Source organism: Oxyura jamaicensis, chromosome 6 (assembly GCF_011077185.1).
Source record: "Oxyura jamaicensis isolate SHBP4307 breed ruddy duck chromosome 6, BPBGC_Ojam_1.0, whole genome shotgun sequence".
Classification (NCBI taxonomy): Eukaryota; Metazoa; Chordata; class Aves; order Anseriformes; family Anatidae; genus Oxyura; species Oxyura jamaicensis.
In genome coordinates, this window is record NC_048898.1 from 34,947,053 (window position 1) to 34,974,020 (window position 26,968).

Genomic DNA, 26,968 nt, shown 5'->3' on the forward strand with positions numbered 1-26,968 from the left:
GCAGCTGATAAGTCTTATTCTCTGAGCAAGTTCAGTGAAGTTCAAACAAGCTCAGCTTCGTCGGTAGCTTGAAACTGCTCTGATAACGCAGCAGATCACAAGACAAAATCTTCATGGTGACAGCAGTTGGTACAAAACTTTGATGTGTTGAAATCTGTCAATAATACTATGGACTGCTCCCCCCCCCCCCCCCCCCGATGTCTGGATGTCAAAGTTAATATTAATTACCTTTAATTCATTAATCACAGATTTAGGGCTTCCCAAATCACTGGGAAGGCTTTCATACAAGCAAATAACATCGAACTCCAATATTTTTTGGCATGTCACTGTCAGTTGTTCAGGGGTGAATCTACACTGCGGAATACAACTCTAAAGGCAGAGGCACGTTTGCAGGCGCTGTCAGAGGGTGCCATTTCTCATCAGGTACATTTGCATCACTGAACTCTCATTCACCTGCGCTCCTCTGGTGATTGATGGTGGCGGTGGCTGCAGATGAAGCAAATGGCTATGGCTGGCACTGTCCATCATCAGGTGTTAAACTGCACTGCCTGGAAATGCTGTGAATCAGGACTTCGGTTTCGAAAGTACCAAAATTAATGATTCTTTTGGTTAACTGATGAGAGCTTCAAATTTAATTAATTTCCTGTCACACCGAGCAGCACTTGCAGAAGAGGAAATAGTGGGGAAAAGCAGATGAAGTTCAGGTAAAAGATGCATTAATTAAAAGCGCAATTTTCAGTGATCGTATTTCTCTCCTCTTTTCAGATTTCCTGTTTACATCATTTATAATAAGTAAAGCCTAAGTCTGCCACGGTATTAACTTAGAATAGAAAACTCCATAAAATCAGATGGCTTTGACAATATAACTGTTTTTGGGGTAATACTGTGACAGTGCCTCGGAACTACAAACCCAAAAGCTGAGAAATGCGTATTAAGCAACAATTTACATGAAGCAGTCTTCACGTAATGCTCTTCATGATAATGCTGCAATGCCTTTCTGTTTTCAGGCCAGCAGGTGTACATGCAGATAGAAGTTAAAGCCTGCTGGAGCTGATGGAGCACTGAGGCATTTCTGCCCCTGCTGCTGCCCAGGTACCCATGCTGCAGCCACTGCGTGCACATTGGAGATGGGGGGAAAGGGAATGAAATTGATATCTTAAGGAGCTGAAGATAGGCATTTGGAGAGAAAAAGCAGTGGTGATGTTCGGCTGAGATTCAGAATTGCACATGCAGGTTATCTGCCTGTGTGTTTGTACAACGTGAAAAAATCCAGGGATGGCTGAATTCCTCATTTCCAGAAGTGTGTTATTCCCTAGCAGAGCACCTTGCCCCAAATACCCTGGAAGGCTTAAAACCTGATACATCTTCTTAATGTGTTGCAGAAGAAAGTCTCTCCCTGGGAATATTAGGGACTTCACAAGTGGAGAAAATAATTTCTGTTTTCCCTAAGTAATGCTGTGTATAGTACAAGTCTAATTTTAGATTCCCTCTGTTGCCTCTAAATCTTTGCTCTCTGTCTTTCCCAGCTTGATAGAAGGGCATATTTAATTATCAGGAGTTGCATTCGTGTGGACAGATCTTTCACCAACAAAGCATATGTCTTTTAGTTTTGTAATTGTAGAAATCCCATTATTTCTCATCTTTGAGTAACTGAACGCATAAACTTTATCTGCAGTACGCATTTGAAGCTGGTGATCTAAAGCAGGCACAGGGAGGCAGCTGCCTAGCTGGGAGGTGTGTGTATGCATGTGTTTATAGACAGATATTCCATCTAAGTTTTCTTTTCAGCTCCTAAAATATTAGGCAAAACTTTGCCCCCAAAAGGCTGGTGAGTTATGTCCTTCATTAATGTTTGCAGGTTTTCCTTTGGGGAATTTCCTGAAACACATTCTCTCCCACCAGAAAATGCACCTGAGTGCCCTGGGCCCCACCAACATCCAGGAGTGCTCCAGGGAGCCTCAGGCTGTGCTCTGTCCCTGAGGACTTCATTTTAGAGGGCTCTAATAAGACACTGCCATGCCCCAGCACACGCTTCAAAGCTGTAGTGTTGCACCTCTCACATGCACACCTCGATGCAGCTCCTGTTGGTTTCTTATTCAAACAAAGTCTGAGTCAGTCTGTGCAAGACAAATGAGATGTGAGGGAGAATTTGTTCTTTGTCAGCTTTTTTCAGTGATCAGACTTCAGATGTGAGCAGCTCCTTTTCTTTTCATCTGTCTTCCATAACAGAGGAAACGCTAAGGAAATCCATTTGTTCTGTTCAAGCACTGAAAGTGAGATGCTTGCGTGGCTTCTGCAGCTGCAGGTTACTCCTCCCTAATCTAGTGGCGATTTTACAGCATGTCTAGACACAGCAAATAAACCAGATATAAAGCACTTTAGATACCTATTTAGGCTGCCAGAATATTCCCACAAAACCTCGCAAGAGGCTGCTAAGGAACTGAGCAGTACTGGGGCAGGAGGTGCGGCACTTCGATACCTGCGGAGACAGACAGCAGAGAGGAGGAACAAGCTCACCAGAGGCTGCTGGTGTGGGATCCCAGGTCCGTGGTATTCAATAGATCCTTAATTCCTGGAGAGGTGGCACAGCGTGCCCGCAGCACGCTATTTCAGCTAGTCAGCTGGAGAAGCAGTCTGAGGGAAACATCGAAAGGATTTAATAAAGGTGGGTGAGAAGGCAGCAGCATAACAGATGGATTGCTCTGCTGACATGCAAAACAATGCACGTTACAAGGAATAGGATGAACTGTGACTCACCGGTGAGTACTACATTGACTTCAAACAGTCATGAAAAAGACATGGGCATCACTGTGGTGAGTTAATAAAAGTATCTGCTGAGTAGGCAGCAGTTTGCATAAAAAGACAAGCAAAATGTTTGGTTGTTTAAAGACTTGGAACAGAAAGTGTAACTGACACACGATGATGCCACCATGCACATAAGTGATACTGCCTTGCTTCAAACACTGGGCATTTATGGCCCTGCTCTTGTAAACAACATAGTGGGAAAGAAAAGGCACGCTACTGAGAGCAGCTAGAGCCTCAAGAGGAAATCTGCATGGATCGATACCGAAAAGACTGTGAAAAAGTGTGAAAGCCTGGGGCTTCGCTCACCCTGCGTGAGCCCAGCCTGACCCGAGGTGCTCAGTGTCCTCCCCAGGCGGTGAGTGACCTTGCAGTGATAGAAACGGTGCAAAACCTGAAGCAGTTCCTACTGGCACAAAACACTCCAGTCATCAACTTTTCTAATGCTTACATGGCAAGCTTTTACACTTTCATTCTTATTCTATGCTGCTGAAGTGTAAGCTTGTTTTGAAAATTCTGTAAATGACATTATGAAAGCCGACAAATGGCACCGCTGCACCAACCTCCTGCGCGCAGCAGGCCCAAAGCCAGGTCGTGCGGCTCAGGGCCTGCTCAGACAGGTCTGGATTATCCTGCAGGTACTGCAAGCCCGCAGTCCCCGTAGCAGGGTCATTATTGTTCTGTTAAGAAGTGGATCTTCAGCCCATAGCTTTATTTTACTCCGGCAGTCCCACTGGCTTTCCTGGAGCCTCCTGCGGCAGGCTGGAGGAGGCCGAGCTGCAGACCCAGCAGCAAGTCTTCACTGCAAATGGAAGGGGACGTCTGATACACCCACTGAAGTGTATTACAGACAAGTATTTAAAAGGCGTTTCTGCTATCAGAGTACATACTTAAGCAATATCTGATGAAAGAGAGAAAGAGAAGTGTATGAGCAGTACAAAGGAGCTTTTAAGCACACGTCCTTTCATCAAACCCGCGGCACGGGGCTGTGCCCGCCTGGCAAGGCGAGCCCTTGTCTTTGTGTCCTGTCACATTAGAGGAGTAGGAAGACGTTTGATCTGCTGCTGATCTTGGGGGAGATTGTCAGAAGATCAAGAAGTTTCTGCCGTCTGCTCACTGGGCCAGCTCAATCCCTGCTCCCTGTAGCCGTTCTGGCTTTCTTCCTAACGACGGCCACCTCGTTAAGATCTGACGTCTCCTCAGCGATGCGGGCACAGCTTCGCAGCTCACGCTGTGCCACAACCAGCTCAACATCTTCTTTGACATCTAATAAAGCACCGCATGCTTCAGGAGGAGCAGAAGGCAAAGAAAGGGGTTGGATGTGAGAACTCCCAGTTGCGGTCTCCTTCTAGTCTCAGCCAGTGAATGGTTCACGCTGGGGACGGTGAGGTGCTTTGTTCCTCCCAGAAGGGCTTTGGCTGCTGTGGCACTGCATTTTCTACCACCTTCCACAGGGCCCAGTGCTCTTCCCAGCACAGCTGCACCCAGCCTTGGCTGCTTCTCTCTGAGGGTTTTCCACTGGCAGGACTAAGTCTGCCCTTGCCCCCAGATCCCCCCCAGACCCTCTAGGCACCGTGCTGCTGCCTCTTAGTCGCTGTGGTCTCCATCCTGAGCTGCTCTTCTTCGTGCTTTTCAACCCCACAAGCCAGCCTGATCTTTTTCCCTCCTTAAGCAGCCTGTACGCAGCACTCTGCCTAATTTCACTCTCTGCCCATCCCAGGGCTTCACCCTCTGGTCATTAAGATTTTACTCTGTTCCTGCTCTTTTAGTCCTTTCCAGTCTCTCTGTGCACAAATTTTTAGAAAACTCAGGCAGGGTCATCACCTTTAAGCACCCTATGGTAATACTGATGACCTCCTCGGCAGTAACATGGAGGTCTAGGCAGCCTGCAGAGCTTCCCGTCACACCTGAAGTCCTCTTCTGCATATCTTTGCTTCATTTCCATCATTGTGATAAATAAAATTTAAAATGCTTAGCAAGAAAAATGGAGAAACAGACTTTTGGAGACCGTTTAACAAAGGAAGATGAAGCAGAATTTCAAAAGCCACTTAGCGAATTGAAAATATTTATTGGCACAGCTTGAGTGTTTCCGTGGGGTCTGCACCTGTCGCAGCATCCTGATCGTGGTCTCTGGATTCTGGTTTCACAGGCAGACAATCTGTAATTGTGAGAAGTCTTGATCTGTGGGGAAAGTTCTGTTAGTAATCCTTTTGAATAGCAGCCTGAATGTATCCAGCACAACTCAAAGGGCTTGTTTTTACTTACTCCATCATCTCCTGTAAGAAATCACAATGCAGACCTGAAGCAACTCCTCTTCACATTGATCTGAGCAAAGCAAGGTTCTGTGCTATTTGGATATCACTTTCTTGGCATTGTTGCTGTGAAAACTTGTTAGAAAATGGGTGAAAACTATAATTTTCTGCCTGTGGTATTTATCATTTCTCTAGCTGCTCATTGCATTTACCTAATTCCTCTTTACCACCATCAGCAAAGCAAAGCTAATATTTAAATTCTTAGCAATGATTATGAGAGATGAAAAATAAATGCATTTCTGTGACTCATAAAAAGACCTTTTTATAGTCACTGCAACAAAGACATCAGCACTCTTATCGGGAACATGCACATTGTACACTGCTAACAACGTTGCCAATTATCAATAACAGCACTACAGCATACAGACCTGAAAAATATGCTGAAAAAAATTAACAAATGATTTCCTGTAAATTGCTTACAACCCACAGTTAATGCTGCAGGGCATGTGAGTATTCTTATTCAGTTATGTCACATCCTATCTTAGGGAATAATTGTGTTTTTAAGATACTTCAGCACTTGGCTCTTCTTTATTTCAGTTGGAATTAGGAGCCTAAGCTCCTTAAAGATTTAAGCCTTCTTTCCTATTGATTATTATCAAGCATAATTCTATAATCTGTGAAAAAAAATAAATACCATAAATTTCTGGTGTTTTTTGGAGGAGTATTGCTTCTTCAGGGCAGAGCTACATTTTGCTGAATTTCACTGTGAATTTTACTGCAGTGTGGGGAATGCTTTGTAGCATGTAACCTCAATTCACGTATTTTATACTGATCTTTCAACAAATTTCACTCTAAGAGCCCAAATTACTGCCAGGTCATTTTGCTAGATGGCTTGTTGCAAGTGCTCAAGTGTCAGAGCATGGCCCCAGTCCCGGAGCCAGCTCCCGCATCCTGAGTGTATGACGTGTGGAGGGGAGAGGCGTAGAGCCCTGGACTTATGGGTTATCTCCTTGAATTAATAAATGTCTTCAGAGCCATTGTGCCAGCCCATGGGAGGAGCACATGCAATTTCTACCTTATCTGCTGCATCATTTAAGAAGCGACGCCAGACGGCTGGGGACGAGCAGTGCTGTGCCTGATGGTGGCCACCACCCCATGCCCCGGCTGCCAGCCCTGCTCTCCCCACTGGACATTTGGGCTCTGAGTCCCTCCTGCCCACGGCACCTCTGGTGTTTGTTGGCCAGAGACCCACACAGAAGGAACAGAGGGACTCTGTATCGTCCGGTTGAGCTACTCGCCACAAAAATGGGCCAACTAAGAGCTGCAGCACGCAAACCATTTGGAGGAAGGTCCCTAGGATGATACCCTAAGGACATCCACCAGCTGAAGGTTTGCAACCAGCCTCAAGGCACTGGGGGTGGAAAAGTTTATTTCAGAGTAGTGGCAGGTATTATCTGCAATACGTTCAGCTATGGTGAGATTGCAAAACGAAATGACCTTGCAGGTCTTTCTCTGCTCATCCAGAATCTCCTAAGGGTAATTAGGATGCTGCTCTGCACCGTTTCCAACTTTATTTCTCCCATTACAAAATACTTGTCTAACACTAGAGAAATAGCTAAGGACAGTAAAATATATTACTCCTTTGCTGTTCAGACTATCATACCTGGCACGCTACCTGAGGAAAATATTGCTTAAGTTGAGCAGTAATTGTGATAATGGGTGTGAGCTGCATAGCCTGGAGCTGGGACTCATCACGGGAGATCCCTGCCGAGCCCCAGCCACGACACGGGGAAGCTTCTGCCTTCAGGGGTGATTTTGCTCCCTTTGACTGCTGCATGGGCAGAAAGGGAGGGGGAAAGGGAGCTCTTGGCTGTCCAGTTCCCCTACAGTAACCCATTGGTCTTTTCTGTGTTTAGGGACAGATGTCAAGGACAGTCCCTGATGCCAGTGACACTGCAGCGCCCCGGACAGCGATTCCTGTGTTCAGCCCTTGCTCCTTCTCCCTTTGAAATCGGCAGACCACCTTCTGATCTAGGGCAGAAGTCTGTCCGGGGCAGGTGTTAGCACAGACCTCAAAGGCAGAGCTGCAGTTGTATTCCACAAAACATGCGAGGACGGGCCAGCCTGAGTCCTGCCTGCCCTTTTTGTACAGTGACAACCAGCGTCGTCTGAATGTCACGCTGCAACTGAAGTAAGTCTTGCTCATTGCCTAAATGCTTTCAGACTGGTGAGATGGCTAAAAAGAAAATGCCTATTTGCACTATAATTTAAAATCTCTAAACCAGGTATTTTATTCATTTTCCCTTTTCTTTCCTTTTATTATACCACAAAGAAAAGGTGACGTCTGCTATACGGTCTCTATACTCGAATCACCTATGAAAAATTCTGTTAGTATACAGCTAGTGTCAGTTCTGCGAATATTAGGCAATGGGATTGAGGCAAAGTAAAGCAGGAACAACTCACTGAGGTATTTTGTGGATCTTTGGAATATATGCTTGAAATTTGGTCTTGAAAATGTGTCCACAGATTTAAAACTGTGCTCGTTTTCTTGATAATAGACATGAAGGTATCATCTTCTTGTCAGCAATTAGTCAGCCACCTCAAATAACCAGCCACAGAGAATCCTGAAAAAGTGAGTGCAGAGCATGGAGATGACACACGCTACAAAACATACTCAGTTCTGTAAAGTTCAGGAGTAAAACATTTATTACTGAAAAACCTATTGCTGTGCAGCTTGAAGGTTAAGCACATAAGGTTTTATATAGCAGTTCTGCAGCTATGACATGGTACATCAGTAGAGTTTGTCATTATTAAGACAGTACTGCTTTGTCACTGCCAGCGAGAGACACTAGGGTGCTCATCTACGGCAAAGAATTTGGGTTATTAAAAGCCAACACGAAACTTCAGAAATGTGCTTTCTCCATAACTTTGACGGTAAGGGCGTAAAGCACTTCCCAACACGCTCCTCGGCTGGGATGCACAGAAATGTGCTTTTTTTTTTTCCTCGCAGTGCACTTAGGGCATGCCAGCAAGCTGCTATGCTCTCTGGCAGGAGGGAAGAGCACCCCGGGGGAGCCGGGGTTTGAGCAATGGTGTTGGACTCCTTGCACCAGAACAGCAGGGGGACTGGGAGCAAAGCCCGCATCTCCCCTCTAAGTGACTGCGTGTGCCTCGGACAGAGGATGCAGCAGTGCCGAGATAGACGTGTGTAAGGTTTGGTGCTCATTTCCTAGAGAACGCAATTATAACGTCGGCTGCAGTTTAGCATCTTAAAATTTAAAATTAAACTCAAGGTATTTGGGGAATAATCTATCACATTGGAAAATGTATCCATCTAGTTAGAAGCAATTTAGGAAACAGAATTTATATTTTAGATTAAATACCTTAATTTCACAGTGCTAGCGTTAAGAAAAGGCCTCTTGCATTTTCCTGGGGAAATTTATTATTCTGCCTGCATGTTTCCTTAATGTTTGCAGAAGTTGTGATGTGTTCATTATACCTTGTTTCTGTGTGGGTTGTAGTGCTTGAGGAACACAGCTATGCCTCTGAAACACCAAATATGTCATTCCTTTTTTTTTCCCAGAGTGATTTAAAATATATATTCGATCCTTGGGTCCACAAAGCAGGGATCGGCAGCTCATCCTAACCGAGGGCCTTGGGATAAATCTCGCTCAGAAAATGGCTGGACCTGGGCTTTATCCCTCACTCCTGGCTCCTTGTAGAGGCGCAATATTGATGTTGGTGGAACATCAGGCCCAGAAGGGGTTCTCCTGTGCGCTCTGCAAGGAGCTGTAAGTAAATTTTAAGAGATAACTGACAGGTAAATTTGGCAATTCACTTTGCTCCTGTGTATTTTAATCACTTCATTTGTAAAATGGGAATAATGTGTGTAGCATCACGGCACATCAATGGATTGAAATGGTTTTATGAGACCTAAATATGAGGATGCTTGCTCTCTATTTAGAAAGAATGCTTTGATTTGGGCTAGGTTAAGTTTTTATTATTATTGAATTCTTATGTTTCAGAATGCTCAGCTGAGTTTTTTTATTAAACTCATCTGTCAGAATAGAAATACTTTCTGGAGAACACTGGATTGTAAAGGACGTATTCGATGAATGTGCACATATTATGTCCATAAATGTTTGTTAGAAAAATTATTCCCAACTGATATGACAAAGATATGAAAAATTAGATCACAAATCTCATTAACGATAGAGACACTGAAAGAGAAATGAAGCCAATTACTGTTGATATTACTTGTCAGAAGAATGTCATGGTTCTCGTCGTGATGCCAGTCACATATCCCTCAGCCGAAATAACTCCACAAATGACTACTTTTCTCTCATCAATAGCAAGCCACAGTGGCAAATGGAGGAAATTCCTGCTTTTGTTTACACGCATCCTGTTAGCTTACCTGAGAGGCGTTGTGTTAACGGGATGGAAGGGGCAGGTGGCAGCGGGACCAGGACTCGTTGACCCCCAAGACCTCTCTGCTCTTACCTTCTGCGTGCACTTAAGTGGAATTAAATATCAGTCTGCGCTGTTACCATGACAACTTTGCTTTTCATGAAGAAAGTAGTATATGGTTAGTGATTCGAGCGCTCTGTAAATGCGGCTATTACGCATCATTCACTTTGTCACTGGGAGAAGTGAAAAAGCCAAGCAAGTACTTTTAAATCTGGATGGAAACAGAACTTTTCCACCTGGGAACCAAAACAGAAAGCTGGTGGAAACAGTTAAAATGATCAGACTTTACAGTTTATTTATATAAACGGTTCCATATGAGACTATATACCCACACAAGTCACTTACACAAGTGTATATGCACATAACCGTGTAGGATTTGTAGGATTTCTTTCTAAATTATGAGCACGTCCCCTTATCAGGTGAATTAAAGCCCATTCTCAGGGGGCGTGGAGCAAACGTGCGCAGGGCAGAGGCCGCTGTTGTGGAGGGTGTGTGGGGCTGGTGTGTGTGCGGGCAGCCCTGCCGCTGACCCGATGAGCTTCGTTTTCCATCAGAAGCCCCTGCACAGGGCAGTTCGGTGCCTCCCCGCACAGTTAGGTGGTGTGCAGACACCCAATTTCCTTCCCGTGCTGGCCCTGCCAGACCGTGCAGCCACAGCAGTAGGTGCAAACGACCTCCCTGCAGCCACAGCCTCATTTCTATGGGTCCCTCACTTCCCTCTCCGGTCACCTCAGAACCGCTGCCTTGCTTATTCAACTCGTTTCTTCCCTAACAGATACGTGCAGTCCCTGCCAGCCTCGGGCACACAGCATCCCACCCAGCGCTGAGGGGACGCTGTCCCCCGGTGTGCCATTAAGCTGTCAACTCCCGGCTAAAGGAGGCCGGTGGATGCTAAAGCTTCATTTGTTGATAACTTCAATGTTATAATCTGGATTTTAGCAGTGATAAGGGTGAAATCATGCTCCGTGATTTATTCACATAATTTTAGAAGCTGTCTGCAAACAGATCATTATTTCCTAAAGTTTATTCATTATCCAATTTAACTTCTCTGAGCAGTTCACGTTAAAAGTGAGCACTGCACTATTTCTCTTACTTGATATCAAAGGTGAACAAGGCTGTTTCTAGCACAGGCTGCTCCTAGGCTCAACACCCACCGAAATGGTTAAGTTCAACATTCCATTTCTGTAAATGCTCTCAAATTATTTTGGCTTTCTTCGAATTTTCTCTCCACTGGCCTGATTTGCTGGGATATCCAAAAGCACTTATACAAGCATAAATAAAACCCTACACATTGATGGATATTAACCTGTTGGATGTTATCTAATGAGCCCATATGTGGCGCGTGGCATTCATTCACTATGACAGAAGGGCGACATGGGAAAGCTAATATATATCTCTGCTATTTAATGCAGACACAGCATAACTGATTATTTTATGCAGCAAAATCACGTCTTTAATGCCTGCAAAATTGAATACGGTGCTACAGAAACTGCTTTTCAAAAGTAGAATAAAATCTTGCTTTTCTATATACATATTAAAAATGCATGCGATTCTATGAGCAGCTTGAAATATTCTAAATCTGGGAGAATTAAAAAAAAATGTTCATAAAGACTCTGGCATGGTGGTGGCTGATGCAGGGCTTCCCCACGGTGTTGCAGCCCCCCTGGCCAGCGGTGTGCACGGGCAGTGCTGGGCACAGGGAGGCTTTGTAGGACTGCAGCGGGGCAGAGAAGTGCCGCGGCTGGGCGAGGGACTGGTGTCCGTGAGGACGTAGGGCTCACACTTCTGGGGCTGAAACCAAATTTGCCACAAAGTGCTGGCACACAGTTAACCCCTTTGCTGCCATGCCCACGTAACTCAGCTCGGTTCCTGCATTCATAGGGAAAAAAAAGAAGACATCTCACCACATCTCTGGAAAGTGAAATGGAAATGCACATTTCTTTAACTGAGGTACCAAAATAGATATTAATGCAAGTGTTACAGCTCAAATATTTTTATAACAGCTTTCAGTTGGTTGTTCTCCCAGTTCATTTTACAGCAGCTTGGATGGAAATAGAGAAGGAAATGAATGATAACCTTGTAGAGCAGCTGTGGAGTAGGTGGGGTACCAGTCCAGGGACAGCATTTGGATTAGGTCCTCCACATGGAATTAGGGTCATTACTGTAATTTACTAAGGAACATATGTGCAAGTATACACTGAAACTACAGAAAATATAATTTTAGAAGCTTATTCAGCGGTGGATTTCAGAATACAGATGTCGGATGTAATATACTTGCACCAAATTGGATTCTGGGTGAATAAAGGAGCTGATCTGAAATTCAGCTGTGGAGCCCTGCTCGGTGTTCAGTTAGAAACACACAGCCTTTTTGTTTCGCTTTTGCAACTTATTCAATAAATATTTTGGCATGCCTGTCTGTTATGCTACCTTAATCTTTGCTTCTACTGAACAGAAATTAGCATTTGTAATTTATTCACCGAGGGAAACAAAAAAGGCTCCACACCGATGTGAAATTTAATGCCCAACAGATAACCGGGGTGCTGAGTCAGCACAAAGTGCATTTGACAAATAAACTCACTGCCTGCCTGTAATTTAACAGAGTATATGGCAAAGAGTGAGGGGGAAAAATGAAGTCTTTTGTCTGTGTTGCACTAAAAAGCTGTAAGGTGTCAGCTGCTCGGTGCCGTAGTGCAGTGGGTGGCCAGCCCTGGGGCCAGGAGGGCGTGGGGGCCCTGCTGGGACCCTTCGGTACCAAGGGCTGCGGTTTGCTGCTGCCCCAGCTGGGCACCACCATGTGCCAGAGCAGCTCAGCCAGCACCCACCGGTGCTAAGGGCACCTGGCGGCTCTGCATGGGCACACAGCACCTTGCACAGGGCCAAACAAGCAGGAAAACGGGACATTTTTATTTCTTTTACTGAGATAACTAATGCACATTAAGCTGAAGAGACACTGCCATTGCTCATCTGGACGGGAGCAACCCCCATGAAGCAGCAGAAGGGTTTTTGTTCTCCAGCACGTTCTTCCCTGTGTAATTTTTGAAGTACATAAACCAATTCTGCTGGGGAAAAAAAAAATAAAGTGCGTCTTCAGGCACATACCTATTACAGAAGAAAAATAATAAATGGCCCAATGTTTAAAAATGTCATAATAACAACAGAAAAAGGGGGGAGGTACAGTTGGCATCAGTCCCCTCCCCTGCCCTCCTGCCCCATGCCTGCAGCCGGTGCCAGAGCCATGCCTGCCCCGAGCAGCTCAGTGCACTGCAGGAGGTGTGGATGTGGCTGGGCCCCACCAGGGTGGAAGCAGCCTTATCTTCACCGGAGTGAATGCAATTTCCCTGATCCTGTGTGTGTGTTAATAGCCGGACAATTTTATTCTCTTGTATGAGCATCTATAGTAAGGCCACTGCTGGCATAGCTGCCTTGGAGGGGGACGATCCTGCCCGGACTGATACAGCTCTGTCATTGAAGCAATCCCTTTTTTCATTAGAAAACATAATAAGATTCCCATTTTGTTTTCTAAATAGCAGATAGACCAGTTTCTCAAACAGTGATCTTGCTGAGAAACCAAAAAAGGACCGTCTCTAATTAGCTTAATTTTTTTCCTTAATCCAACCCCATGCAGGTTTAAAGATGTTATCTCTAAAAAAAACAACCAAAATACCCTCTCAACAGATTTCAATGGCTGAACAGCAGTTTCACTCACTCGCTCTTCATTTTCACCCTTGGGATGAGTTATATGTCTTTTTATTAGCTGGAGATCTGAAGCTGCTTGACTGCCTTCCAGCCTACGGAGCGCGCCTGGCGTGGGCACGGGCTGGGGCTGGCACCAGGGGATGGATCCTGGGAGGCACCCAGGGGTGCCCAGCTCCCACCCAGCTCCCGCCATGCCCCTTAGCCCCTCTCTCTGCCTAAAAGGTGGATTTTTGGCAAGGGGTTAACGTCTGGTGTGGCCTTTTTGCACCCATTTCTTCTTCGAGTCTCCATTGATCATGTTTTGTATTGCTCTGATGCGGTCCCCGGGACAGACAGAGTATGACAATTACGGTTGTTCTGAGAAGCAGTCACAATGAACGTGGTTTATGAGTGGCAATATCATTGATTTTTGCTTTTTCACTGAGATAATGGGCACTTTGCATAGAGAATTTATAACCAGAAACATCCTTCCATATTGGCACATGAAAGGGGCACGACTTTCATTGCAGCAGCGTTTTATCGATTTTGTAATGCGCCATTCAGTTCGATGAGCAATGGGTCTAATTTGGCCATACCTGGAACAAGAAGCGTTCCCACAACCATATACTCATGATTCAGCTTCCCAGAACCATTCACAGGCTTGGCTGTGTGTGACTTTCAGACCAGGTTTATGCCTATCTGATTTTGGTAACACAACAAGTATATTAAAAACAATTATATATATATTAAATATATAAAATATATGTAATATATTACATATATTTTATATATTAAATATATATAACTATATATATATACCAAAATGTATTAGAAAGTGCAGAATGTGACGTCAAGATATTTACATGTATCTAAATGTAATCTGTTTGTTGGAGAAGGGAAGCAGGAGGGCCACTCAGGGTTTGAAGGCATGATTTATTTTGGTGATAACACACGTAAGGGCTCTGATCATGGCTGGGGAGGGTGCCACCTTGCACCCCAAGAGCCTCACCAGGCTCGGCTACGTAGTTTCCCATTGTGCACAATTTTAATGAAATCTGGCAGGTGAAGTTTGAGCTGAGAGAGGGCAGGGCTTCAGCCAGGGCCCTCACACCAGGAAGGGTGGAAATAGGGGAGGTTGTATTTGCACACTCCCCACATCACCCCTGGAATTTTAGCTGAGAATTTGGTAAAGAATGCTTTGTTTGTTTTCAAGTTTCTGAGACGTGCATCTGCATACACCTGTTGGCAGCAGAGCTGCACGAGAGGAAATACTCGAGAAGAAAAAACCTCCAAAATATTCAACTACTATTCTGCAGAAAAATTAAGAAAGAAACTAAGAAAATTAAGGAAAGAAAACCTACCGTAGATTAACTGTGTGATGGGGCATGTGTGTGTATGAAAATGAGTGGTTACTCCTTCCAGTATGAATTACTTTATTTTTTCCTTTCTTTTCAGTTTGTTATAACCATAACCTTATTTAAATGTAGCTTTTCTTTCCAGGGTGATTGCAATAATTTCGTGGAGAACATATTTTAGTAGCTTGACTATGCTCAGGATTTCTGTTTGCTTCTGTAATTGCTTCTTAATTATTTTCCAATTGCTGAAACAACAGTTTTCACAGTTTATTAAAAAGCATTTTTGAAAGCTTTACCCTAAGGCATTGTCAACATTTTATTAAGATCACTAACAGCCAGCACAAATGAATAATTGCCAGTGCTGGTACCTTATGTCAAGCAGATGAGAACTGTCTGAGGGTTATGCAGGAATCATGCTAAAGTTTTACGTCGGACCGGAGAGGTTTCCACGCAGGAGGAGCCCCCGCAGCTCCGGTGCTGCCATCACCGGGGCTGTAGAGAAGCTCCCCTGTCCTCCCCCGTTGTTTCTGAGCACAGGCAGCTGTGTGAGCCCATTGGCATCACGAATGTAATGCCCATGAGCGCAGCACGGTGACAACACGAGATGTGCGTGTTCTGCCTGCCTGCTGCAGGCCCTTGGGCTGAGCCGAGCCCCGCGCCCGGAGTTCTTTTTGGTGGCGTGGTGGGGAAGTTATATTTTTTATGGGATTAACTGCAAACCAATTAATATTTCTCTTCCTGGTGTAACAGCACTAAGGGAGATAACATCACTATATTGGAAAGCAGGATTATATCCTTAAAACTTTTCTAAAAAATAGAACAACTATTTTTTTTGCCATTTTTCCCCCAACTCTTATTTATTTTAGAGAAAAATTGGCCTCATCCACGTAGCTGTAACAAGCTGGAGCACTCTGAATCCATATCATTAAAAACCCAGAACATTTTGTGTATGGAAGGTATCAATTTAAATTGTATTTCCATGCATAGTCCTGATTCAACATCTTTTCAAAGTGGTAGTTTAAGAGACATTAAGAGAGCTCGTATGACCTTATTCCCACCTATATCATGTTTCACATCAAGCCCTGTGTAATTAAGAATCCATAATCAGCGCTCCAACAGCAGCCTGGTCTCCAAGCTACGTGCAGGTGCCTTTCCAGCAGATGATGTTTGCAAAATATTGAACAAACAGAAGCTGCCAGAACTGCTCAGCCCCTGCTGGCCACGTTGCCTGTCCCACGGGTGCCTCGTCCCCTCCATCCTCTCGGATGCTCTTGGTTAATACATTGTATTAATACGTTAATACAATGCTTTCAGGTAGTCCCTCAGAGGACAGAAATCTAGATGACCCATCAGTTCTTACTTCTTCTAAAACCTGAACATTCAAAAAATGACTAGAAATTAGTAGGCAAATTTGTGCAAAGGATTCATTCTATTTTGTCAGATCAGGAACTTCACAGGAAAAAAGAATAATTTTTCCAAATCTCCCAGCATAAAGAATACAAGTGGAAATTACAGAATTCATTTCTACCATTAAATATTTCTTTCATAAAGGATAAGGAAAATGAGGATGGAAGCAGAAATGAAAAGGACATGACATATCAATTTGTTCTTGCTTCCAAGCTCCTAATTTCTCCTCCACTGCTTCATGCAGCCAGTGCTTTGCTGGTGAAAAGCCCCCGCCCCGGTGCTGCTGGGCTCTGTGCCCCTCGTGGCACTGTGCTGCCCATTCTCACTTATGAACCCCCTTCACGTTTTCTTCAGCACCAGGAGATTTCTGCCTGTAGAGGCAAAGGCTAGAAAAGGAGAAACTCATCTGAACTGAACTGGGGGCCGAAACACCATCAAGGTAAAAGCCTCAGGTTGCTCTCCCTCGTCTCTCATAACAGTGATATTTTTTTCAAGTGAGATTTATTAGAAACAGCAACCGCATATTTATACAGATGGGAAATAAATGTTTTGCTTATATTCTCTTCCTATGCTCTTCTCATAAACTAAATCATATAAATGATTCCTCATTTACCTTTATCGACTACGAGGAGTGTATTGCCTGGATATAAAACTCTTATCTTAATGCTTTGATTAGAAAATACTAAGAGAAGAAGAGATGCCTTGAGGGCGTTATTAGCTTTAGTGAACTAGGAGTTTTCCTCATTAATGCGGAGGCAGAGAGGCATCCCTACCTCTGAGTAGGATGCACAGGGCTTTGTTATTAGGTAGTGGGTAATAAACCTGGAGCACGATGTGCTGAAGCAGATGAGCGAGGAAAGCTGATTTGCTGCTTAAACATGGGAGTTGTGTTAACTGTAAGAAGTGTGGCAAGCATTCAGAAAGCAAATGTTGGGGTTTCAATGATACTTGGATATAAATGCAAGTGAGGGGAGGTTTAACACAGAATATCATACCAAGTACTTATGGTGCCATGACAGGGATCACATATAATTTATTAATGAATAAGTTAGCTGTCCTGGAGATACAAGGAGGGATTGACTAGTGGTTTGTCAGAGCTGCACCTGGAGATGATGCTTTGCTACATGTTTTTCACCACCTTTACCCCTTGGTGCTGAGAAAGGAAACATTTGAATGCTTCCTTATTGCATTAACCTTGTGTAGAAATTGTTCTAATAATGAGATAAAAATGTTTTTCTTTATTTCTCTTGTTCAACTGTAATCAACATATCACTATTTAAATAAACGAAGCTGAAAGAAATGTGAAGTGAACCAAAAATAGCCACAAGTGAAAATTTTGCAAGTGCAGCTCCTGCCTGTGATGAACCTCCTCAGCTGGCCAGGAGGGGAAAGACTCTTCCAGGCCCATTGCATTAAATGAAAGCACAATTTTGAAAGCTGTTTTAACTGCTAAAATGATCTCTTATCAATAAAGTTGTCATAAAGGTCTCCTTTACTACGCTTTATCTATATAGATTTATATCTGTATATCTATAAGCAAAACATTTAATTTTGTTTTATGTTTTTTTGAATATTATACAGTTATAAATACACATTTATATCACAGAATCACTGAAAACTGCAAAAGCACATTTTTGTGATTTTAAATTCAACACAACTCACTGCATGAAACACAAACTTTCGGTGTTTAGATGAAGCATTCTTAAAATTTCAGCACTCTTCATACAGGTCAGATTAAAATGTTTAGAATCTTCCTGATCTCAGTAATTAAGACTTTTCTCTTTGAAGAATTAAGTATTTATGCAAGTTACATGACCACATTACACATAAGCGCACAGTAATAATGATTCACATGCTATAACATTATGTATATTATGCATGTGTGCAGTTTCAGGTTCAGGCAGCTTTCCTAGCTTCTGCACACACGACATGCAGAGCATTGAGCTCAGAATTTCAGCCCAAGACACCTTTTACCCTGAACTTTTCTTTGTGCAGCTGTACTTACTGACTAACAGGGCATGCCTTGGCAGCATTATTTACGTGAACGGTCTCACTAAACTGCCCTGCAGAATTGTAATTCACTATTGATTTAAGTGAAGTATGTGTATAATTACAGCATTCTTTTCTGAGGTCAGCTGAAAGCACAAAAACTATCCGGAAAGCCCAGGATTTTCAAAGCAACCCAATATTTCTGAAATTAAAAAAAAATATAATTAAAAAAAAAAAAAAAGACAGCAAGAGGTGGCTCGTGCACTGCTGACAGACCCACACCAGTTCCCCGGGGTACAATTCCCAGTCACTTCCATTAGCCACCCCAGTGCAGACACAACGCCCGCAGAATATTGCGGGCCAATCCCTGCAGGAAATGCAGGGCAGTGAATCAGCACGCGGCCATGTGCCTGCCATTCAGTGTTTTGCACTGATATTTCCATGAATACATTACTTGAGCTTATACTGTAATAATTAAATGCTGAAAGGTTTTCTTTTGAGATAGCAGAGAGTATCTGTGTCTACTCTGAACACCACTAACAGCGAGGGTCCTACAGGCCTACCGGGAAGAAATAAATGCGGTTTGGCTTCGCTAATTCATGCAGACACTGCAGGAAGAACTATACTTTTTTGAGAAACCTGAGCCATTTACTAAAACAAAATGGGATCATTATCATGTTCTTTCAGTCCCTGTGATGGGCCACGCTTTACAAGGTCACTCAAAGTGTGAGCAATGGTCCTGCCTCTTCAAGACGTACTTGAGGATCCAGGCTGCCTTCCCAGCCTCTTGGCAAACAGCACGTAATTCCACGGAGAGACGTTTAAGAACAGAGATGGGGATTTAAGATGAAGGGAACTGTCAGAAGAAGAAGGGATCAGGAAGATCCCCAATGACCAAACCATTCTCTCCCAGCAGGGCACCGAGAGATCAGCTGGGGCACAGGGATGTACGTGAAGCCTGCGGAAAAGACAAAGAGAAACAAGCAAAGGGAAAGGACTACAGGAACGGTACCACAGAAACCATCTGTTTTCACCACCAGCCGCCACGCTGCTGCTGTAAGCAGCACAGTCATCAGTGATGACTCTAATAAAGCATCTCCTCGTTACTGAGTAAAAGCAGAACGCAGGCACATTGAGAGTCATGCGGCCTGCGCTTTGTACGCCTGATGCTTCATCAGTCCCCCAGTCACAGCTTTGCACGCCGTGGTCGTGATTCTTTGCTTTTCCTTCTTCTTGTAACAGGATAACGACAGTCATTTCTCCTGCTGCCCTGCGGTGCAGCTCCTGCACAGCTGAGCTGTTTACACAGCAGCAGCATCTGCAAACAGCTGAGGGTGAAAGTATTCTCAGGGTGTCAGAATCCTCGGAAGCAACAAATGCCTTATTTACCCAAGCAGCACTCTATGAAGGAACAGGGATTGCACATGGGAATTCACTCTTGACATGGAAGTTCGTTAAAGGTTGTCCCACGAAACGTTAACTATCTGCTGCGGGACTGCAGCAAGATAACAGAGAGCTCTGAACAATAGCTGATAACTCCATGCTGAAATCAATGCTATTAGACTATACTGATACAGACATTTCTTTGATCTGTAAAGCACAATTAAAAATTGACCTTCACACGGGTCTTAAGTGTCATTATCACGGTGAGACTCATGGCTGTCAACACCTGAACTGGAAATTGCAAATATGAGAGCAAACGTACCCCCTGCTAAAGTGCTCAGGAGCTCATTTGCAAAGTCTGTTTTCTATTAGACAAAACAACACATGGTGTATTAGATCACACATCTCTCTCTAGCTCCAAGAAGGCTTTTATCAAAGAAAGGCGTGCTCAGGATGGGCAGACCCATCTGTGGTGCATAGATAAATTCCTACAATCCACTCAAGCACAGCACGTTAGGCCTTGCTGCTGATCACGTTATTCCCCCTCCTCCCCAGCATCACGAATCTCGGTCACTCTGTCTCCGTGCTCTGCTGAAATGGAGCAGAGCAAATGGGTATTTGGCCAGGAAACAGCGTGGTGAAATGGCAAAGTTGTGCTGGTAGCTGTTTCAGTTCCCAGCACGGAGGCTTTGGTGTAACTGGATGCGCAGTGTCAGTGAAGGGCTCTTCATTTAACCTATCCACCCATTATATGGATAGAAGTGACCCTGAGAGTACTTTGAAGTGAAATTTCATACAACAATTTTGGTACCAAACAATAAAAAAAGTTTAGTCAAAAAACAATATTCACCCATGAAAATGAAGCCTCAAATATGGCAATGATCGGCATTTAGGGGGGGTTGTAATCCACCCCCAAAACCTGGCCAATCAAAGTAACACCGTGCTGGTAACACAAAACCTGGCCAATCAAAGTAACAACCTGGCTGCCATGGCCAGCATATTTTCCAGGAGACATGTTCTTAAAGAACATAATAGAAAGCACTATTGTAGCATTTGAAATCATCTTCTTTGTTGTTAGAATTTCTACAGTTGTTGTCAAAGCTGAATTTCCAGCCACAGCGACCACAGCAGGGGGAAAAGGTCTGAACAGAAAGCGCATCGTTTTTTCCTTGCGGAAAACATTTCCTTTACAATGCACTGTGAAAATTGTTGGGTTTGGGGGTGATTTTCTTACTGGCATGCCAATGCCTTTAAAGCTAATGGGGGTGTCTGTTACCTGGAAGCCAGCTCTCCTCCTTTAGGTGCATTTTATGCCCTGCTCTGGATCCACAGGTGCCAGGAACATCGGGGCCGGAGGTGATGTGAGGCCAGAGGAGAGGAAAGGACGCGGATGAAACTCAGCGCATCATTTAGCCCCAGCACCTTGTTCAGCTGCAGTTCATGTTCTCCTGTTGTTGATAACAGCTCATCCTTCACACACGATGGAAGGAACACCATGAGATGAGTTTGGAGCCTGCCGAACTGCTGGGAATGCCAGTGTTAATTAAATAACGATGGAACAAACGGCAGGGTCTGCTTGTCAGAACCGCAACGCCGAGAAGAACAGAAAAGAACAGTAATAAGACATGTCAAAGTGCCATGAGCTGTAGGATATGTTATAACCCCACACTGCTTTTGTCTGAACAAACGTTATGACAACCCCAGAAATTTGATTGTATATCTGTATTTTTTTGTGTTTTACAGTATATCATTTCATGTCAACTTGGAAGATAGAGACAATCGTTTATCAGGATTAAGCACACAGTAATAAAATCATTTCCTATTACTCTATGTTATGAAAACAGCATTTGGCTTAATTTGATGATGCGACTGCTTCTTAGTATCTCAACAAAACAGAAGGGCTGACGCATTTTGTTCTGGGCTTTCCTATTTTTTACTTCCTTAGTATTACATATATCATTTCACTTTTATTTTTTGTGTGTGTTTTTTTTTTTTTTTAATAGAATATTTTTATTTTAAGGATACTGGCATATCATGCTAAGGTACGCCAGCTGATTCATTCTCATAGCAGTCCTGTAAAGTAAAGGGGTGAGAATATAACTTACTACGTAGCTACTACCTTGAACGATTTCCTCTCTCTTCTGCGCTGTGCTCCTCGTCCTCAGCCCTGGAGGGAGCCGAGCAGGGCTCCCGGGACAGCCAGCGGGGGGGGCCTGGCATCAGCGCTTCGGGGAGGGACCCTCCGCTGAGGGCCAGCAGCAGAAACAGTCTTATAAGCCACCCAAATAACCTTCACGGTGTTCTAACAGGAAATACATGTACATATATAAAATCTAAATCTAATTCTCATCTGGGCTTCCTTTAGCTATAACAAACATCGTGCCTTTTCTCTCTCTCGTTAATCCATTTTTTTGGATGACTGACAAATTCGGATTTTCTTAGCTGATTTCTTGTCGAAGCACCACGCATGCACCAGGATAGAGCAATTTGCGTTACCAGCTGTCAGGACTGAACCATCCCATCCGCGCGTCCTCTCTGCTCCTCAGCTTACCTGTAGGAAACCAGCAGCACGTCCCAGCCTCCCCGGCCAGTCCTGGCAGACGTTAGCAGGCCTCAGAGAGGACTTTGGGGGAAGTTAATGAATAGGGTGGCCCCACGCAGCCGGAGAGCAGGGAAGGGTCGCACCACATTGCTGCTGCAGGCACTTGGCGTGGACGAGATGATAACCAGAGAAAAAATGGAAGCACAGCTTTATCTCTAGCAACCATTTGCAGTATGGGCTGACTCATTAAAAGGATGATTAAAGACAGCCACCTACATAGTTAATTACTGTCAGCAATTAAAGCTGGAGGAACATTGTAATAGATACCCAAACAAAACGGAGCTGAGAAATAGCCTCACCTGGGCAATATTTCTTCTCTCGCCTCGCCAGATCCCACTGTCTCGTCCCCCATGACCTTTGAAAGTCTGCATACCTTTTCTAGGACATCTCCATCCTCTTATGTAGGAAAATTGCAGGTTATAAACCCAGGGAGGCATTACCTCCTCTGTCCTATCCACACCGACCCGCCCCTGCCTCTGGGTGGTGGGAGGGACGGGACCCCTCGCCCACCCTGCCGGGCAGCCCCAAGCCTGGAATGCCAGGCAGGGGGTGGTGATCACCCGGACCCTATCCCACAGGGGAGAGAGAAACCAGGCGGCCACAAAGAAATCTTTGTGCAGATGGTGAAAAGACAGAAGATCACATAGCTGTGAGATGAAATACATCAATCACACTGCTTAAAAGCGTTTGAATTTACTCGTGTTCTCCTCCGAATGCAAGGAGGACAACAAATGTGCTCTTGCTTGCTCAGGAGTAAGGAGGGAAACAGAGCAATTCTAATATTTTCAATATTCATTTTAATATTATCTGTTGCCCATAATAGCTTGTAAAATACAAAGAGCTCAGCTGGGCTTAAATGAACTGGTTTATGAATCCACGTAGTATGGGTATCGCTAATGAAAAATTAAAATTGCAGCAGTGATTTTTTTCTGATAAGAAACTAGAATTTCATCATAATCCATGTTTGACCAATGTTCTAGCTGACTCATCTTTAAAAATGCCTCAGACTGTATTTTCTAGAGTCGTTTCACCATCCTTGAGGTTCCCTTGAGAAAGGCAGAGCAAAGGCAGCTTGCGAGGCAGCCCAGGCTGAGGAGGAAGAGCTCCAGCTCATGTCCCCACCCTAACTCAGCACCCAGCTCATCTTCTTGTAGCGATTGTCCCACCAACACCCCCATGCCAGACCCCACGTGCCATCTGGAAATAGCATACTCAATTAACAGCGAGTACTTGCAGTAGCGTGCCAAATCTCAACGTTTCCATAAAAGCCAGCAGCACGGACACATTTTAACACATCAGAACAAGGTAAAAGAGAGAAGCCCCTTTGTCTGGTGAGGTGCAGGCACATCACCCTGCAGAGCTCAGTGCCCTCGCTGCTCCCCGCCGAGCTCCGTTCAGCACGGGGGTGGTGGCTGCTCACCGTCCATCCAGCGCAGGAATTAAGTGCTTCTCCGCGCAGCTGGTGGCACAGGGGCAAAGAATTGCCTTTCAGTATTTGCAGAAGAAAATTGTGGTCACCTAGGATACAAAAAAATGCCTTTATATTGTTACTCTGGAATTTATAGTACTTCTGGCACTGTATGTTGACATCTACTGATGGCTCTTGACAGCGCAGGAAAAGAGTTTGATTTTTTTTTCCCAGAACTCCTAATATACAAAAAAAAAAAAAATTGCTACCAAAAATTTGCTATGTGCTACCACCAAGTCCCAAAGATTCAAGTATTCTGGTCATAACTCATTATTACTGAAGCTTTCGATACTGAAGCTCAGATGCAAGCTCTTTATGGCTTAAATAGGCTTAAATCCTTGATTTCAGTGGAGCATGCTTAGGTTTAGCTCCTCAGAAATATATTGTCAGGAGGTTCCAGCTGAATATGAAGGGACACTTCTTTACTGGGAGGGTGACAGAGCACTGGGACAGGCTGCCCAGGGAGGCCGTGGAGTCTCCTTTTGAGATATTCAAACCCCGCCTGGACGCCCACCTGGGCAACGTGCTCTGGGTGATCCTGCTCAGCAGGGGTTGGACCAGATCGTCTCCAGAGGTCTCCTCCAGCCTCGGCCATTCTGTGATACGGCAATGCAGAACACAGGGAACCTGTACAACAGGCGTTAACACCGAAGCACAAAGTGATTTGAGTAAGCTTGCTGTGAGCTGGGGTCCCCGTGCTCGGTTACCCCTGGCAGTGTGGTGTCAGAGCTCCTAGGATCCTTTTAGAAACCCTCAGCTTGACTTGTCCTTTGTGATTACGATCTGGGAACCTCCATAAGCAAAACCATCTGCTCTGCTTTTTGAATCTGTGTCAGAATAAGGACTTCCTTACCCCATGCCAGCATACGCGGGCTACAGGTACAGCAGGAAGCACCACGGGGGGATTTCACCTGGTGATGGTTTTTAATCTCTGAGAACACGGCCAGCTCTTACTTTGCCCTGTTCTTTACCCTGCTACAGAGATGCTGAAAGCAGAAGGCTGCAAATGCTGAGTCTCCCAAGAATAAAAAATTTCACTACTAGAAATCCTTAATTTCCCAACAGAAAATAAAGGATGTAAATGGGATTTTATATGAAGGAATCTTAATAAGTTTATTATGAATTATTTTATATGCATGTTCTGATACCATTCTATGATCCCTGAACTGCTCTTACAGTCACATGCACCAGGATAGACCCTGCTGCTCACGCAGAAATCCACTGAGACCCCGAAAGACCAATTGGATGGATCCAAGCACACGCAGCCTCTATATTTATATTTGCTTTTGAACATGACTCCTCTGTTTTGTGGAGCAGCTTTTTTTTTTTTTTTAAGAAAAAAGTCTGTATATGTTTTTACTCCTAATTCTGAACTAATAAAACCAAACGTTTCACCACAAAATACAATTGATGAAAAATTCAAGAGGACAAAAGAGAAGTTGCAAAACGGTGGATTCCAAATAGACATAAGGAAGAATCCCTGCTTACAGTGACAGAAATAAATACTGGAGGAGGTTGCCCAGAAGGGTCGGGCAAACTCAGCATTTTTGGAGATTTTCAAAGGCCAATTGGACAGGGTCCTGAAAAACACGATATATCCTTGAAGTCAGCCCTCTGAGCTGAGGATTACACTAGATGACCTGCAACTTCAGATGCTGCCCAAGGCAGGCTGGGCTGCCAGAGCCAAAATACAACAGGCAGGTCATCTTCAGAGCCCTGATTTATTTTAGGGGGAATCTGGCCAAAATCTAAGTGCCTACCCCCCAAAATGCTTTGCTTTTGTCAAACTGTCAGGATTTGATAAAAAGCTGCTTGAGCAGCTTGCTTTCTCTCCCCCCCCCCAATCCATTAGAATTACATTTTATTAGTGTGGTGGTTAAATGAGTTTTCAGGTTATTTAGGGACTTAGATATGGGAGTAAAAAAATGTATTTTACTTGTTTAGAGATTGCACAAGACAGACTTATAGGAAGAGGTGATATATTGCTGTGCTGCCAAGAAGTCCCACGGAGGAAGCATTTGCAGATTCTGGAGCCCTAAATCCCCCATCACGTCTATTGCTTTGGAAACGTGACACAGCCCAGCACACTGCCCTCGCTATTTAAAAGCCACAGCTGAAGCCTCAGCTTTTAAAATAGGAAGAAGTGTTATTAAACAATTACTTATCCAGATTCTCATTGTGTTATATCTAGACTTAACACAGCAGTTATCAGTGTGCTGGGAGATATTAAGTGTTGTTTGACGCTTGTGGTTTAGTTTCTAGGAGTTTTTATGGAAGTGTTTATTCCCAGGATATTTTGAGCAGGATATTCTGAGCAGGATCACTTGCTCTGGCACATACTCTTGGCTCCTCCAGGAAGCTGTTTTCTTAACTCTTTCTAGAGATTGATTTTTGTACTTAAAGATATAAAATACTTTCTATTGGTATCTTGCCATTATCTATAAGGTACAATAGAAAAAAAATGAACTTTAAGAAAAAAAACATACTGGTCCAGAAAAGTAGTATTGTTTTATTTCATAAGTGTTCTCTGTGTTTCATGGCCTACTTTCTAATTCTTTTTATAAGTACAGAAATATACCATAACATGCCTTTGTCTTTAAAAAGAGACAACTTTGTGTCAATACCAAGAGAGATTTCAGAGTCAGGCAACAAACCCACCAAAACCAAAGCTCAAACCAACCTCTTCAAAACCAGATCTCTTAAGCATGTACTAGCTTATATTTAGAGACAACTTAGGCAGCGAAGAAGTTGTGCGAGAGGCGTCACAGCTGGGATTCCATGGCTCTTCTGTGCAAAAAGCGACAGAAGAACAGGCACTGATTGCCTCGGAGGACATCCTGCAGGAAGAACATGGATTTTGATGCACCCCTCAGCTGCTCCAGGTGACGGCAATCCTCTTTCCTGCAGCTTACAGTGCACCTCTAGGCATACCCACAGCTCTGTGCCACAATGCTACTTTCAGAAGAGTCCCAGCTTCTAAGAGGAAGGGGCTATGGACAATCAAGGGGAGCATTGCAGCCTCAGGGCCTCCTGCAGTGCCTGCGTGGCTCGGCCTGGAGCACGCAGCACCCTGGGGCCTCCAGCAGCACCGCACCAGCACAGGGGGACAGGGGCACGGCCGTGGCGTGCTGGTGTCCCCCGGGGCCTGGCAGCACAGGGCAGAGTTGTCCCTCCTCTGCCCAGGGGTAATGGGAGTGGAATAACCCGGACATATAGCTATATGCATGCTGTAATGAGGACAAACAACCCAGTGGAAGAAGTTGTAGCTCCTGGACTAATTAACCCAATTGTGAGGAGCACATTTCTCGGGGGAAAACAGTGAAGTCCCCGAGTCATGGTTTGGCTGTCCCATGAGGGTTTCCCATTGCCCAGCCCAGGAAACCTCCCGCGAGAGGATGGCCTCCCGTAAAGGACAAGCAGAGCTGCTGATCGCCTCTTGGAATGAGCTATGTGGAGGTAAAGTTAAGGTTTAGAGGGTGGAAACTGGAAATCAAGTCAAATTAGGGCTGTGTACAAGGTGAGATGCAGAAAGGGATACAGCATATATACAGCTTCTATGCTTCCAGTG

At 44.4% G+C, this 26,968-nt stretch overlaps 2 long non-coding RNA genes across 2 annotated transcripts; one reads left to right on the top strand and one right to left on the bottom strand.

Annotated features, from left to right (window-relative positions):
* Nucleotides 1–48: 48 nt before the first annotated feature.
* On the top strand, nt 49–23,290 carry LOC118169450. Its single transcript, XR_004752111.1, has 3 exons — nt 49–59; nt 8,534–8,540; nt 23,072–23,290. It is a non-coding gene; the product is annotated as an uncharacterized LOC118169450 (long non-coding RNA).
* On the bottom strand, nt 22,552–23,448 carry LOC118169449. The gene is made up of 2 exons (XR_004752110.1): nt 23,284–23,448; nt 22,552–23,129 (listed from the first exon to the last, which is right to left on the bottom strand). It is a non-coding gene; the product is annotated as an uncharacterized LOC118169449 (long non-coding RNA).
* Nucleotides 23,449–26,968: the final 3,520 nt, after the last annotated feature.